The sequence below is a fragment of the Zonotrichia leucophrys genome, chromosome 8 (genome assembly GCF_028769735.1).
Source record: "Zonotrichia leucophrys gambelii isolate GWCS_2022_RI chromosome 8, RI_Zleu_2.0, whole genome shotgun sequence".
NCBI classification, from domain to species: domain Eukaryota; kingdom Metazoa; phylum Chordata; class Aves; order Passeriformes; family Passerellidae; genus Zonotrichia; species Zonotrichia leucophrys.
Window position 1 is genome coordinate 21,483,767 of NC_088178.1, and position 10,377 is coordinate 21,494,143.

Below are 10,377 nucleotides of genomic sequence, written 5' to 3' on the forward strand. Positions count from 1 at the left end.
AAGTGCTCAAAAGCCCAGGTTCTGCTACAGACCTACTAAGAGTTTCCTAGCTGTTAAAATTCTTTGGCAAAATCAGTCAGCACATGTCATAGATTGCTTCTATTAAAGATTTCTATTGCAAAAGCAAAACGTGGTGAGTGAGAGACTTGTTAATTGTCTTATGCTCTTTTCTAAAGAGTTCTCACTACAAATCTAGAAAAGCAAATCCTTGAAGATCTAGAGCAAGGGGAGAGCAAACAAAGACTTTGTAGCCTAGCAGAGAGCTTGCTGAGTAATCTGAAGACATGGGGATGAACTCTAAACCCTGCAGAGATTTGAGTCCTGTCCCAACACACAAAACAAAACAAACATGCCACAACTAAGCCAGTCTTCTCAGGTCTAAAGTCAGCATTATTCTGGTGGTTTATATTGGAGTGTTCTCTGCTCTGCCTTTTTACCTCCAAAGCCACTCAGAGCTGATTCATTCTCTGCACAGCAAACTGCTCAGCTGCCTTGTTGGGGAGGCAGCTCAGAGCAGGCTGTGCTAGCTGGAGAGGCAGCAGCAGGACAGGCTTGTGCAGGCAGCCACCCCTGGGGCACACAGAGCTTTGTGCCTTTGCCCAGCTGAGTTCTGACCTTCCAACCAGACCATGCAGCCTCTGAGGTGGCCAGGTTTGGGATGGAGCATGGGCCACTTGTGTGGGCTTCACCTTTCCTGTGCAGCAAAGAGAACTGACAGAACCAGAAAACAACTGTTGCCAGCTCATGCATTTCTGCTTGAGCACAGCTGTTGCCTCTGATGGGGTTTAGTTTTAATGCCTCTTAGGCTAAGGCATGATTGTATTACTAATTAGCAAGGGACCAAGAACCAACCTAATCACTTGGGTTTAAATAGAAAGAACCACAGGTAAAAGGAAACCAGAGTTTGAGACCCATCTGCCTCCTCTGACCTTCCCTCCTCCTCTCTCCAGACTCATGTTTTGAGGGGAAGGGGATCTGAGAAGCTGAAAAGTGACAGTCCTAGAGCTGCTGTGCCCTGGGCAGGGCTATCTGTGCTCTGTGCCATTTCTCTGCCCACTCAGTTGTCCTTCATGTCTCAGGGTCTGGATTTTAGCTTTACACACTGTATTAAACCATCATGTCACACTGCAAGTCTGTGAATAAGGCTACAGAGGGTGTTCAGGGACAGAAACTGCCATGAGGAGCACTGGAGTGAACAAGGCAGTGAGTGGGTCTTGTAAGACAGATCATCCCATAAGGATTTCCCATGGATAACAGTCAGTCTGCTGTGCTTGCTACCACTTAAAGCAGAATGAAAAAGGCATTCCACTGATCCAGGGAGCAGGAGTACACAGGCAAGCAAGGGAGGCAGAGCTGTAAATTTTCAGTAATGAAGATTATGAAATGATGCAGAACCTGGAAGATTTTACTAGCCAGTGTTCTTCTTATACCCAGGGGAGAACAGAAATGCCTACTGTCATTTCCCAGACACCTGTGAAGGAAACAGGAGGCTGCTCACCTCTGCAGTATTTATACTTAATTTTCTATAACTACATCAAATCAGTATCAATGTGGATTTGTCATGGGGGAAGGGGGACAGTTTTTCTAAGTGCACCTCCTGAGCCTCTGCCCATGACACTCATGTTCTTGCTACCTCTGCTTCACTGCATAGCAGAAGCAAGACAGGAATCTTATGTCCAACAATTCCTTTCCATCCTCCACAAAGAAAACAAAAATCATGCACTTACTGTCCATAAAACAGCCAAATTTTCAGTCCTACTGATAAGCAAAGTGATAAGCAAAGCTGGAAGACCATGACTGCAAGTATAAAAGTCTCCCAGCAGTTTCCCAAAATTTTTTGTGGTTTGGTTTGTTTTAATCTCCTAGAACTTTGTAATGCAATGATGGGCTTCAAAGTTCCCCACCCAAACACATTTGAATGAAGACTCTTCCTCACTCTAATACCAAAGGGGTCATGTTTCCTCACAGACCTGAAAAAAATCAATCTTCATCCAGAGCACAACTTCAAAACAATGTCAGAAGATAAAGCACTTAAAAGCTCCCAGAAAAGGACCTTCTAATTGTGCTCCTGATAGAAACCTTGTGAACTAGATCCCCCATCAGTTAATCCTGCAACATTGGTAAGGTTTTATAAGAAATCATTAACTACTACATGAAGGAAGCATAGATAGGTTGATAATCTTGTACATTTTAAATACAAAGGGATCGATTTATTCATCTGCCTGACAGCCTGCACTGTCTTCCTTGGTTTGTTCCCACTTCCTGTCCAATAAGTGCACTTGAAAGACACACTGAGCACAGGTCTGCTTCACATGCCCCAGCAGCTGAACAATGGTTAGCCTCAGTTCCTCTGTAATATTTTTCCTATTCAATGACCCATCAGCCAAATAACCCCCTGAACCACAAAACCAGGTTGATCTTGATCGGACTGACAGTGGTCACAGCTGCAAGAAAACAAGTAAATGTTTGTTCCTACTGTTCAGCTCCCTCTCTGTTTACAGGTAGACCAGATTCCCCACCCTCAGATCAAATAAAGAGCGAAGTTAGTTACCAGAGGTATCCTCCCAGTCATAAAACAGGTCTCCCTGTGATGAACTGCCCAGAATTAATATATCCCTGCAGCAGAAGCCTTTTGCTAGCTCTCTTTGAACTACAATGGAACATCTGTTGACAATCTCCCGCAGGGTAACTTCTCTCCTCCCCTGTTTTAATCCTCTCTCCCTTTCAGAAGTACACATCAGCTGCCACAGGACGACTCTCACCAGCACTGGAGTGTTTCCTTTCACTGGTCTTTCCTGGGACCAGTAGGAAGAGGGATGATCAGTCAGCTCTGATCAGTGTTTTCTTCAAAATTTGCTGTTATGTCCAGACTCCTGAAGCTTTCAATGCTGAATTATATGTTCTGCTTGGAACAAGACAAGATTCATGGGTCCTTGAACATGACTTTCAGCAGATTTGGACACTCATTTCATTCTGACTGAGAAGAGTTTTACTATGGACAACTGCATAATTAGCAAAATGTTCCTTTGCACTAGTACTGGCTATGCCTTCTGATCACACAGACAAATAAACACAGCTAATTGCTAATTGCTTCAATTTCCCTTCTGATAATCTTAAGGGCAGGATGAGAAATTTTGGCCACTTTTTCAAAAGGATCTCAATATTTTTAGGTGGAAGGAAATTGTGGACAAAACTATTTGTGGCTGTCTAGCAGAAAGGGAACTTGCTTTCAAAAAGGACTTAGAGAAGCACTGGGAAAAGAGTTTCCTTTATTTTACAGAGTCTAAGCTGGTGTCATTCATTCACCTCTTCCCTTCTCCTTCAACAGGCAGCAATTATAAAATTAAGTTATCTCAGAGGGAAATGGAATAAAAAAAAATTCAAACCACATAAGGAAATTTCACAGAGCCCTTTTCTGCCACTGTGGCACTCTATTCTCATAAAACAAACCAGCAACCTCCCCCTTGTGAGCGTCATGGAATTTTCTGTTCAAATAACAACATTTCTCCACCTGTTTTGTGGCACACAAGAGGAGGCATTTTACCAGCACTTGTCAAGTCAGCTGCTCCATATTGGGTCGTGACAGGGTAAACCTATGGTCATTCTATATCTGTTCTGTTCCTGCTGTGCATAGTCTCCCTAAAAGGAACAATCCAAGCTCAGCTCTACGTCCCAGAGCTTTACACAGCCAACAGTGTAAGCACAGCCCAACATAACACAAAGCTTACTGTATAGCTGGGAGAAAAAAACCTAAACATTTGAAGGCATTAGTAGAGAAAATACACTAAATTCTCTCAATTTGTTCTGGTTGTTCTCACCAAGTGAGAGCTCAGAGGACAGGATCACACATCCCATCCCATGGGAGAGGGCTGAAGCAGAGGACTGCAGCCAGGAATCCTCTGACCTTGGAGGGACACCCCCACTGTAGCCAAGCACCACAGCATCTCTCTCTCTGCAAGCCAGCTGGCAGCTGCCAAAGCTGATTGACAAATCACAAATCAGGCCCTGCACCAGTGCCTGTCCCCTGCAGAGAAAGAGCAGAGCACACAGAAAGGGTGGAAGGGGCAGGTCTGAACAAGGGGGCTTGAGATGGCAAACAGCAGCTCAGGTCTCTGGCAGAGTGTGGGACTGGGCAGTCTGTGAATGATTCTCAGAATGGCTGTTTCCCTTTCTGGAGCTGCCCCCCTTGGATCAGCCCCACACCTCACAGCTTCCACTTGTGGAAAATCCAGGGCACAAACAAGTCAAGAAGAGTTTGCCCACCCAGGGAAGCCAAGATCCTTTTCCATGTTTTAGTTGCTCCCGACAGTAAAGAATGCATCTTTTAGTTAACATTAAAGGTCATGCAGCTCCAGCCCAGGCAGGTCATTGCTGAGATCATCACTCCAGCTATTTCCAGCCACTTCTCCAGCACCAGCTCCAAACACAGCCTGGAGACACATGTACAATCTACACCAAAAGACCAAAGAATTATCCTTCCCCAGCCTTCTCACCCCATGTGCCAGACCTGAGCACAGCAGCAGTCTGTGTCTATCCCCTCCAGCACTGCTGCTCCAGTGTGCTCTGCAATTGTCTCAAACCCTATTAAAAACATCCTCATTTATCTCCCACTGAAACAGAAATACCAACCAGCATCCTCACAAGCCATGTAAACTCAAATAAAAAGAGGTGCCCGTGGTTCCAAGTGTCCTAGGCTAGCAAGCTGCTCCTGGGTGCCCCTGCCATGATAACTCCTGCAGGGCTCTGATGCTACCATGTACAAATACTTGCTACAATAACACAGCAATGAGCTGTTTATTATTAAATGAGGGGGTTTGCTTGAACTTCTGATCAGTAAACTCTGTATAAGGGTCCCCACCTGGCATGTGCCTCAGAATAAATGTTAGAGAAAAGCTTAACCCTTTGATGGGACGTGCAGGCTCTTCAGGCACTGCCCTAACTGCAACCTGACATGTTACAACTGCACCTACAAAGCAGTTAATTGTAGCAGGTTTGCTAGTAAAGTCTGAATCAGCAGGATTAGTAAATTGGAAAAACAGCACACAGGGCAGTTTAATATGCCTTACAGCCTCCATTCACAAGAATCTTAAGCATCTTACTAAAGTAGGGCATGAATTTTTTTATTTTAAAGGAATATTAGCCCTTTGTTCCTGATTTTTTTTAATGCTAAGTGTTAATGCAAACACAAGAGGGTTTTATATCCTAAAAGCAAGGCATAAATCCAAAAGGATGAAGAGGCTGAGAGGCAAGCCTTCTTGAAGTGAGCAATTTTCACCTTCTCACTGGCTGTGTGTCAGCACCAAAACAAAAATGGAGCCACATTAAAAAATGGTATCTTGGCACTGTCAGAGGAAGTGATAAGTATCATAATTGGCCCTCACATGCAGCTTTTCATTATCCTGACACTACATGGGGAAGGAGGATGAAAGAACAGACAGGCATACACATGTTACCTCTGTCTTGGCATAGCAATGCTGCTCTCAGAACTCAGTTTTAAATCTGGCCCAAGTGCTAGGCCACTACTCCAAACTGTGCTGTCTTCCTGCCTTTAGGCACCTGATACTCAGCCCTACCAGTAAAACTGGGCCCAGCAGGAGCCTCTCATCTGTGTGACATCTGGAATGCCCTGAGCAGCAGAACTTTGTCATCCACAGCACAGCAGAAAACACTTCCAGGTTCTTAAGATGCTGAGGGTGCAGGATCCAGCCACACTTACCTGCAGGCACCTCCATCTCCATGACACTGGAAAGATCCTTGGAGCTGAAGTGTCTGGGTTAGGAACCTCAGCCAAAGATGGAGAGAACCACATTGCCTATCTCAGCAAGTTCTTGCTTCTCTCTAAAAGAAATGAAAAAAACCCAGAAGATTAGGCCAAAATTTCAAGGATAGACTTGCTGAGTCTAAGCATCCTTTGCCTACCTTTTGTGACACCTAGAGAAAATGCAGTTATTCCAATTTAATAGCATTTTCTTATTCCTACATGGCTACAAGCAGTGACACAAGGTAGAAGAAAACAGGTTCCATGACTGGCAGGAGAACACATTGATAAAAATATTCAGCCATTGGAATTCACCTGTCTGTGGCACCAATAACTCCAGCCAGCTCCACATTGTTCAGGTTTAAACCACGAGGAATCAGCTACCTCATTTTCTGCTCTAAGCCACGGCCACAATGCCAAACCCTTCCCATAGAGGGGTCAGTTTGTGCTGGAAAGGGACAACAGGACACCTGACCTTACCACGAGATCTCTAAACCAGAGGCTGGAAAACCATATCCCAGACTGTTAGTAACATTGGAGTAAGTGTGCAACCATTCCTGTGATCTCTTCTTTCCCTGCAGGTGCCATGGATGTTACTTCCTTCCAGAAGAGACTTTACACTTATCTTTCAGATCAGAGACTGTAGATCTGACTGAAGGATAACACTGTCAGTCCCTGACACCACTTTGGTGGGGTTTCCATGAGCTGTGCCTCATACAGCAGCAAGGCAGCTCTGCTGAGCCATTCAGTTGTGTTTTCAGAGGTGAATGGGCTGGCAGCAGAACCTCTGCCTCCCCACCTAGCCCTGACCACATTGTTCTCTCAAATGTGCCAGCACAATTTTTTCCTGCAGCAGCACTGTGAAGCACACCACTTCAGGGGAAAAAAAAAAACCCAACAAAAAAGCCCAAACAATGACGCACTTGTTAGAACCAGCTCGGCTCCCTGATCAGATTTACAGCACACCAACAACTGCTGTGGCAGAAATTTGGGAGGCAATGTGTTGTGAGGCCAGGGCAGGAAAATGCAGAGAGATTGGAACATTTTAAGCTGATGCTGACAGCACAGACAACGTCTCATGAAATCAGAGCTTAACAGGTGGGAGGGTGACATAATAAGGGAAGGCATTAGGCTTTTATAGAAAGAAATAGGGAATCAATATTTAATTACAGGAGAACTGCAATGAAGTTGCATTATTGAAACCATCTCACCAAGCTGATACAATATTTTTTATCAAAGAAAACCTAATAATGAATCTACATTAACTTCCAGACTCAGTGTTCACCAATACTTCCCTACTAATAAAAATAGACATTTATATGCTTGTGGTCAAGAGCTAGAAAGATCAGGAAACCCGACAAGGAATTAAGATGTCCTTTGACTCCATTTCAGTTACTAAATTGTCCTGACTGTTCAAACAATCTGTGTGAGTCTCTCTCTCATTAGGTTCCTACCTAATGCAGAGCAATTGTTCCTTGCCAGGGTCAGGAAAAGGTTTCAAGAGCTGTGGATGGAAAGCAGAAGGAAAATCCCTTCTGTTACAATCAGTACAACATTGTGTCTTTGTCATTTACTATTGTGGAGAACAATGAGATCTAATGATCCTTTTTGTATGAATGCTTCACGATAACACCAAATCACACTGTATGCCACGGCATAGCAGCATTAGCCTGAGGGGGATGAATGAAAATGTTGTGGTTTTTCCTAATAATAGAACAAACCACAAAGCCATACCTGGGACACAGACACCTCACAGACACATAGCTGCCTTCCCCCAGGGAAGTGAGCCATATTCTCTGGATGCTGTTTTGCTGTAGCACAAAGCTGTCAGGGGGCAGAGAATGGAAGCAGTGACATGAACTCTCAGCCAGACCTATGACAGTTCAGACATCTGGCAGCTGTCCGAGGGCAGCTGGGGTTGGACAGTGGGGACAATGAAACAGAGCCAAAAAGATCCAAGGATCTTCAACAAGGAAGCTGAGATGTCACTCATTTCTCTCCAGGGAGCAGGGCAGAGCCTTGGTAGGGGGGGTGGGGGAGAGCAAGGGCCAAGCTAGCAGAGGTTTGAGGCACAAACAAAGCCAGTTCCCACCAGCTGGGGAGAAAGGAATGTGAGGGATGGGGAAACTGGGAAGGGATTAGAGCTCAGGCATTTCAAATGAGCACCTCGTCTTAAACTCACCAATTATTTCAGTCATTGCAGCAAAGTGCAAGTAAAGTATTGTCCAAACAGCAACAAGGAGACTGCCCTGACAGAGGGCCTGGGTAGTGGACAGCAACACTCCTGGTTAAACAAGGCAGATGATGAGGTGGCTCAGGGAATAGCTCCAAGGACAGCTGTGAAGGGACAGCAGGTACCATCCTCCAGCCCACGTGGAACAAGCAGATGATGCCAACCCTCAGGATACAAACATCTCAGTAAGAGGCTGCCTTTAGGATCACAGAATATCCAGTGCTGGGAGGGACCTGTAGGCACCCAGCTTGTGGTAACTGGGAGTGGGGCTGCAGCTCAGCCTCATCCCCGGTGGGTACAGCTGTGCAGGACAGGTGACCAGCACTGAAGGCAATGAGATATGGAGGGCTGAGGTTACTGACCAGTCACAGGGGGTACAGAGGGCACACAGGTGTAAGGCATACAAAATGAGGGGAATAAAAGGCTGGACTGAAGGGCAATAAACGACAGGATGTAAGAAGCCTCTAATGGGGTGTGGTGTTGTATGGTGACATTCTGTGTATTGTGGCCATCTTGACTGTGGCATATGCTGTGACAGGGACCCACAAGGATTGTCAAGTCCAACTGCTGGCTCTGCACAGGACAACCCCAAAAGTCACCTGTGCAATTGAGAGCACGGTCCAAATGAACTCTGGCAGGCCCAGTGCTGTCAGCCCTTCCCTTCATGAGCTGCCTCAGAAGGACTGAACGCCCTTCCTGCATTTAGCTTAAGATCAGCTCCAGGAGAGGGAACACACTGAAGTCAAACCTGCCTCAAGCCTTGCCAGTTCAGGATTGAAAAGGAAGAGCCCACTCACAGAGCTGGCAAATCTGTCACCTTCTGCATCAGTAAAGCCGGAGCCACACCTGGAAATGAGCTGTGCTCCACAGGACAACAGCAGGATGAGAGATCAGTCCCCAGCATCTCTGAGTTTGCCAATCCAGCAATTTGCACAGCACGAGCTGTCCTGCAGAGCTCGGAGCAGCCGCCAGCCAGCAGCACCCTCCTGTGACACATTCCTGCAGCTCCCAGGCAGCTGCTCCGCCTGACAGCGGGAGCTGCGCTGGCTCCTGCAGCGTGCGTGCTCCTGGGCACCCCCAAATTCCCTCAAGGGGTGTCCCCTCCTCCTGGTGTGTACAAACTGTAAGATTGTGCTCTGTTAGGCTGAGCTTTGTGGCCCCTCACCTGAAATACAGAGGACAACCACTTCCAAGTGTTTTCCAGAGGCAGCCTCTGATCCAGCACAGTATTAAGCCCTTCAGAAAAATCTCAGAACAACTGAGAAGAAGAAGGGAGCTGGATATATAACATGCCAACATAGGCAAAACCCTCTTATTTCCAGCATCTAAGATGCAAAGCATTTCTGCCTTATATCCAGCTCTTTCTCTTTCTTGAGCAGGGAGATGGAGCAATCCTGTGCCAGGCTACACTCAGCTTCTTGTGTCTACAGCAGGACTTCAGAAACCTAGACAAGAAGTGATCTGTGTAAGAGGCTCTTGCAGCTATCAGTGCTTTAGTTCCACTGTCTTTGTTTTCATTGCTTCATAGCTTATGGATCTGCTCCTGCTGGAGCTCTTTCTCTTGTTTTAGTCAATTCACAGACTGAGATATTCAATGATATGGCAGATGGGTTGAAACAGATTTTGTAAAAGGATTACTTACATTTTAGTCCAAGAAATAACATAGTTGGTGGTCTGGTGAAACTTCACAAGCTGGAAATACAGGGAGATCTGGAAACAACAAACTGTAATTCTAAACATGACTGACAGGATCCATCTGCCCTCCCAGTAGAGAAGGCATGGATATAATAAGGAGGAACTCTTGGGGTACTAGAAGATATAAGGAAACTCCACAAAGCAGTAAATTTGAATATCTGCGGTAGTTCTGTCCCCAAGACCTTGGACATTTGGCATCCTGCACTTCATAAAACCCAGGACTACAGGATGGAGAGCATTGCACTAGTACTATAAAGCTTGTGATAAGCAGCTATAAAGATTAGAGTAAGGAGATCCAAATCTGAGGCTCAGTCTCCAGTGTGGCAAGTGGTAGGGAATACAGAATCTGCAAAGAACGTGGACTTTCAGGAGGAAGAAAGGATTGCCAGCACAGAGGCCTCACTGTTTCAGCGAGCAGCACCCTCCCACAGGCACAGATGGGGCTTTCCCACAGAGTGTGAGGCCAGGAAAAGAGGCCTAATCCCTGGCGAGGCACAAGGCGGTAACAGCGAGGGGACCCGGCCGGACTGCGCTGGCTGAGCATGCTGGGACACGGAGTCCCCTCCGGGGCAGCCGGCGCGGAGGGGAGGACACCGCGCACTACAACTCCCGCAGTTCTTTGCGCGCCGCGCCGTCTCCTAGGAGACGCGGGGATGCGCGCCGGGGGTCCCTCCGGGCCGGAACTACCGCT